This window comes from Pseudochaenichthys georgianus, chromosome 13, assembly GCF_902827115.2.
Source record: "Pseudochaenichthys georgianus chromosome 13, fPseGeo1.2, whole genome shotgun sequence".
NCBI classification, from domain to species: domain Eukaryota; kingdom Metazoa; phylum Chordata; class Actinopteri; order Perciformes; family Channichthyidae; genus Pseudochaenichthys; species Pseudochaenichthys georgianus.
This window is the reverse complement of record NC_047515.1, coordinates 30,387,665-30,394,722: the sequence shown is the minus strand read 5'-3', so window position 1 is coordinate 30,394,722 and position 7,058 is coordinate 30,387,665. Positions and strand designations below refer to the sequence as shown.

General features: G+C 42.1%; 1 protein-coding gene across 1 annotated transcript in view; it reads left to right on the top strand.

The window, feature by feature from the left end:
• Nucleotides 1-794: 794 nt before the first annotated feature.
• relt (RELT TNF receptor) overlaps nucleotides 795-7,058 on the top strand; it is a 28,250-nt gene continuing 21,986 nt past the window's right edge. Inside the window, 1 exon segment of the mRNA XM_034096904.2 lies at nucleotides 795-962. The gene's annotated coding sequence lies outside the window, so the exon portion shown is untranslated.

Here is a 7,058-nt window from a genome sequence, read left to right as displayed (position 1 = left end):
GAAAAGGGAGCTGAGCCAGAAGGCAAAGTCTTCCGGGCCATTTTCGTTCCTACCCTCACCTATGGTCATGAAGGATGGGTCATGACCGAAAGAACGAGATCGCGGATACAAGCGGCCGAGATGGGTTTTCTCCGCAGGGTGACTGGTGTCTCCCTTAGGGATAAGGTGAGAAGTTCGGTCATCAGGGAGGGACTCGGAGTTGAGCCGCTCCTCCTTCGCGTCGAAAGGAGCCAGTTGAGGTGGTTCGGGCACCTAGTTAGGATGCCACCTGGGCACCTCCCTAGGGAGGTGTTCCAGGCACGTCCAGCTGGGAAGAGACCAAGGGGTAGACCTAGGACCAGGTGGAGGGATTATATCTCTTCGCTGGCCTGGGAGCGCCTTGGGATCCCCCAGTCAGAGCTGGTTGATGTCGCCAGGGAAAAGAAAGTTTGGGGCTCTCTGCTGGAACTGCTACCCCTGCGACCTGACCGCGGATAAGCGGGAGAAGATGGATGGATGGATGTTTTGCATATATTTTCTTTCGTATTATTATTATTTCATTTTTTAGTATTTTCATATGTAAATCTATCTATTTTATTTATTTGTTTCAATTGTGAACACATTGGGGCTCCACATAAGGACACCTTTCAGGTTGTGAGCTGCAATCTCTGCTGGGAAAGACAATGACCAAAAGAGGGGGTTTCTCTCACACACACACACGCACGCACGCACGCACACACACACACACGCACACGGGAGTTTCAGCTTGCAGCGGTGACGCACTGTGAGCTCACCCAGCCCGCTCAGTGTTTATGTCTTCTTTTTTTACAGAGAGAAAGAGAGGAGCCAGAGAGAAGGGGGAACCTCGCTTACCGGCTTTGTGGTTTCATCCAGTCTTTCTTTAATCACACCTGCCAACTCTACGAGATCTGATAATGCCCGTCTCCAAACACTGATTTCAACTCGTTTTAATCACCAAACCGGTACGTTGTTTCTTATTCCTCGTAGTAAGACTATGCATTGCTGCTCAAGCCGGTAGTTTAGTTGTGTCAGTCATTGCCGGCTGGTGTGGGGCTTTTCTCACCACAAAGCCTGTACGACTGTCTTGACCACTTTTACGCACGGCGGTAATATGACATATTCATATGTTCATGCGATGTTTGTCTGCGCTACGGGGTATCATATGGCACATTGTGTTCCCTCTATGCATGTGGACAAGGGCCTGGTTTATATGGCAAGATAGTAAAACGTTTTAACGAACAAATGTAAAAAGTTGTCTGTGCCTGGGTGGCTGTATTTTATGTATCTGAATCTGATACAGCTTTCCAAGTATAAACTAAGCATATAGAGTTTTGTTTTGATGTTCATACCCGATTGAACGCATATGGATACTTCCGGTTCTGGTCATTCAATAATTCACATTTTTCTGGCTTGTCTACTACATGCAACTGAACAGATTTGAATTCGGTTAAGCTTATGATAACTATTGGAACAACTGTGTGTGATGGTGTATAATGAGTGAGAGCATGCTTGACGCACTATCGTTGTTACGTGATGACCTCACTGGTAGTATGATCCTCCTACTCTCTTTTTAATGAAGTGAAAAGTCCTGACTCTGCTTTCTGTTCTTATTGTACGCCTCTGTAGAAACTTCAAGCCAATTTTATGTAAAACAAAATAACAAAACCATTGCTTAAGCATTTTGCATTGGGATTTTGACGGGATTGAAAATTAGTAGGCTACGCAGTATTAATTTTAGCATGCATCTTTCTGCCCTCAGGTGTTTTTATCACTATTAAATATCACACCATTACTTTCGTGGTTTTGACATGAGCTACTGCTTTGTAATGAGCACACTGAGTAATAAGGACAGGCTCCACACACTTACACAAGAGACAAGGTGAGACTGTCATTTTTGGCTGAGGGCTTCTATTGTCTGACACCAAATTCCTGCATGCTTGTTTAAATAAGGGGTTTTCTTTCACACACAACTTTACGCACACACTTCCACCAGAAGAGGGCCATGTACAGCTTCACTGGCTCGTTTCTAATATTATTACAAATAAGTCATTTTAGGAAGGATTTTGCAGGATTTGCAAAGTTTATTCATCTGCGCTGTCTTGTCACCGCACATGTGAACAGAGATTTCAATGTATGTCTCACAAAGCTTTTAAAATGTCATCTAAACAGTCACCCTGTTTCCTGTCAGGTAGCCTACTCTGACCACTTTTTTGGGAAATAAATATCCTAAAATGGTTGGACCAAAGTGCGTTTTGTCACATTATATTTCAAAAGTGAGAGGAGCAGAGAAGCGATGGTTTGATCCAAAAGTTCAGGAACTCACTTTACCAAAACCCCCTGCTTTACTTCATGTTTATAGCTACCATCTTGTTGGACCAGATTTCACAAAAAAATAATTTGAGAGTTAGTCTATTTTTCTCAGAAACCTCTTTAAGAATTAAATAGCTTGAATTTTGAATAGTGTCCTTACATTTTTGTTTTGATGTGTGTGTGATTTTAACATGGTTTAACCTAAAATGCCCATGAATATTGCTCTGTGTGTCTGAGGTTTGTCCATCTTATCGTGTTTCACTGATTTTAAAGTCAACTGCACTCAGGAGGACATCTGTAACTATACCACACACACACACACACACACACACACACACACACACACACACACACACACACACACACACACACACACACACACACACACACACACACACACACACACACACACACACACACACACACACACACACACACACACACACACACACACACACACACACACACACACACACACACACACACAAAACATACAATGCCATGACATTGATTAGCAGTCGTGGATGTATCCTGGGCCAAATTGAACCCAAGCTTACAGTGTTCCCCCCGAGCATTTACTTTACACTTTGACATTTTGGTTAAAACCCAACAAAATGATTAAACTCTATTTGAGCTTATGTGCATGTGGAAGTCAAATAAATCAACCCTGTCATCTGTCCGTCCGTCCGTCCAACTGAGTGGTTGGGAATGCCTCCAGACGTCCTCCATCCCCGTGCCACAGCAGCTTGCCTGCCTCCCCAATGTCAGCCAGGAAACTCTGTGCCAAAGAATTTCCCCCTGCACCGACCGCAGAGCCTGACCCAAGCTGGCTCAGGGCTCTCAGGCAGATTGGTGGAGGAATGGATGATTACAGGGGAACCTGTACACAAAAATACATTAGCACGAGCATGCAAACACTCAAATAGTCTTACAGTTAGCATACACATACACACATCCAAGCATGATATAAGTAATTTAGTTAATAGTAAAGCAGGATAAGATGGATAGCAGTATCTAAAGTGAACCCTAGGCATTGTCCTTCTGAGGAGGAAGTGTTCGTCAGGAGAAAAAATAAAGAGTCACTTCCCGGACGCTCCAGGTCTTTTGTGCCTGAAGTTACAAAGGTGATGCATATTTGATCCCTTCCTTATTTGTTCTGACACATGACAAGGAGAAACAGCCTATCCTTAAACTCGAAAAGTAAGAGAGCCAAATAATGTTCCAAATGTTTTGCTTTTATAAAACTACAAATTATGAATCCATATCCAAATAGCTGCTAATACATTTTCTGACAATGATACATTTATGTTATGCTTCTTTTAATTTATGCTCCACTCATTTCATAAAGAACGACTGTCATTTTTACTCCATCCGATTTAATAAACGTCTACATTTGTCACTTTCAAGATTAACATTTTACAAATAAACATTATCCAGTTGTTTTAATGATTAAACTTCCCAACATACATTCTAATTGACCAACTACAACATTGAGGGACAAGTCAACTGTACGGTTGTAGTAGCTCTTTAGTTTAACTTTTATTTAAATGTGTGGCTTTTTTGTTCAATGGAGCATACAATTGAAACTGCATGTATAACCTAAGAAAATGGGGTGAAATCTTCCACTTCTGCTTCTACGTTAAACTGCCACACTGTATGTAAAGCGTGGTTTGTACCTGGTTGCTCAGTCACATTCCATGAGATTTTGTAAGGACAAAAGCAGACAGCAGTAACTCTGCAGGGCCTGAGTTCATGACCCTTTCCCCTTGTCTTCTCCATCTACCCTCTCACTTCCCACTGTGTACTGTTTAATTACACGGTCTTAAAAATAAGCTTTAAGAAAAGAGAGTGTAGCATTTCGTACCCCAAAGACCAACTCTTGGGAAGGAAAGACAAATCTGCAAGGCAACCACAATGTGCCAGTTGAACTCAAATGAACCAATCGCTGGCTTTATGTTGCCAGAACAAATTACACACCAGCGAGGCACAAATGAGTGAGTGTGTGTGTGTGTTTAAAACTTTGGAGAGAATCCACACAATCCAACCACTGAGTAATGAAGATGTAGCCAAACAAGAGAGGAAATTGAACCTCTCAGCACTTTTATAGAGTTATCAAATTCAACTTAAAACCCAGCAAACTTGGATCCATAAATATATATAGATGTAAGTGTGCGTGTCTGTGGTTTGGTTTGCATGCTGGGTCCACTGAAGAGTTGCTTATCTGTTTGGTTCACGCTCTTCCAGAGGTATGAGGAAAGGCTTTCACATACAGTATACCTACAAACTCACATATGGAGGTGTTTAAAATGTTTAACATTCCCAGAGTTTGGAACTCCAGCCTTCGGCCCGTCCACACAGCGGCGTGCGTTGACGCTTTGCGGTGGGTGTGTCTGAAGCTTGGGGTTTTTTTGCGAGCAACGCGACCAACAACCAATCACATGAGTCTCCCGCCCCCGACATACAAAGCAATAGCAATGTTTAAACGAAGTAAACTGGATATAAAATCCCCAAACAGGCGAAAACCTACCAGTTTCATCCACTGTCTCTGCCACCTCCCTCCATGCCTCGCTCCTCCAGTTTGTATCCCGGTAGATGAACAGAGACTGATCATACAGCACCGGGTGATTCACTACCGCTATAATGAATTTTCCCTCCATTTTTTGGAATATGAGGAAATGACCTGCGTAGTCTCTCCCAGCATACACGCGGTTTGATTGGCTAGCGCTTGTACTGGCAGATTTGCATACACGGGATTTCATTGGCTGACGCCTCCATCGAGGCGTCAAAAGTTGAACATTGCTCAACTTTTGAAGCCAGCAACGCCAGCAACGCTCCACGTCGCTTCCCAAAATGCAGTTCGGCTAAAAGTGACGTCACCCCATTCAAAGAGAATGGGCAGAAGCGTTGGAAGCTTCAACGCACGCCGCTGTGTGGACGGGCCGTCACTGTGGCCTCCGACTGTCGGACTCACTGACACGGCCTTCATTAATGTAATATAGTTTCACATGAAATTTGCTTTTTTTGACAATGGCCTAGCTTGGCTTAGCTTAGTTTAGCACTAAGACAGAATAGCCTACAGGGTAAACAGCTAGCTTGGCTCTGTTAGAAAGTCACAAAATCCAGTTGTCTGGCAATCCTACAGTGACAACTATTATGATCAAGCTTAGTTTTTAAGTAGCCTATTTACGTAAGGGTCCAGCTTTTCCTTTCAGACATGGCTTTTCAAGGTTTACTTATCTCTGCACATAGTTAACATACTTTCCCTAAAGGCAGGAAACTATAGAGACTTGTTTCGACAAGTGAAAAGGTAATTTATAATTTAGCCTTACATTAAACAGCTCTTTTAAATGATCATACATAGGCCTAGAATCTGTATAGATACTGTAAGACAATATATTTTCTCTACCAGAGCTTAGCTCATTCATAATTGAGTCGATTTGTTCGCTGATTTAAACAGTACTTGGTAAAATCCTCTGTATTTGTTTGACAAATAGAGATTACATGTTGTAAGTGTTGTTTTTACACCACATACACTTGTTTTTGTGTGAGGAAATGGCAATTGCTTTATTTTAGTTGGTTTGTAAGTTATAATTTAAGGTGTTGTGAACAGAAGGAGTTAATTTACATCCACCTTTAATGATGTTGATGAGGTAAGAGAAAATACCAGACTCAAAAACATCTCTACTCTGACACACACATTTTTGTAACTCAGGTTGCCCCATGTTCTCCTTAAGTCGCCTTAGATTCTGTTGGGGTTGTTTTGTAGCCAGAATTGCTTTGTGGTTGGCTTCTGGTAGTTTAAAATAGTTGCAGAGTGTCTTTGTCTCCTCATGAAAAATATCTCCTTCTGTTTTCAGCAATTCTACAGTTTTTCACTATGTTGTAATGAGGGCAGACCTAAAAATCTAAATTGATTAAAGCAAAAATGGTCTTGAACACTTTAAATCTTTCAATGTACCTTAAAACATCTTGTAAACCCGGACTTAATCGAAAGGCACCATTGATGATGAGTTAAATTCAGGCAAACAAACTCAGGCTTTATGTCTAACTCTTACAATTTGTAATTTTACTTAAAGTTATTTCAGTGGGAACTTAGAGTAGAGCATTTGAATGAATGAGTAAGCCAACCTGTGGCATATATTTCTAATGAACAAAAGGAAAGGAAAGATTTCTATTGTATCACCAGAGTTACATTTGTATGCGTATAGCGTATGCATTCATGGTGGTTGTAAATTAGGACATTGCACTGTCACCCTGATATATTGTGGGATCTCCGGCGGTTGTTGCAGTGGTATTTCTCTGGCTGTAAACTTAAATCCATCTGTCTTTTTGCCTCTTCTTCCTCTTGCCCTCTAACTCTAGTCAATTCAACCACCCTCGTTCCAACTCAGTGATATCTGTCACAGCTGAGACACAAGAGAGGCCCGATAAGTTTCTGCCGGTGTACAGTTCCACTGGAAAACATTACGACGTAACATCAACGTCAACCCAAGGACAGAGAGGACGAATAACAGACACAAAGAGACAGCGAGAAAAACGTATCCGCAGACAAGTGCGGAGAGGCGACATCAGACCATTTATCAAACACGATCCCCATAATGAGACATTGTCTACGCAATAACGTAGAAAGTGTTGGCGTAAATCTGCCTTTCATTTGCCGATAATGGGCACCTCCATTAAGTAAAACAGAGGGTATGGTAGTCCCGATCACGTCGTTGTTGTACACGTGCACATTATCTCTTAGTCCA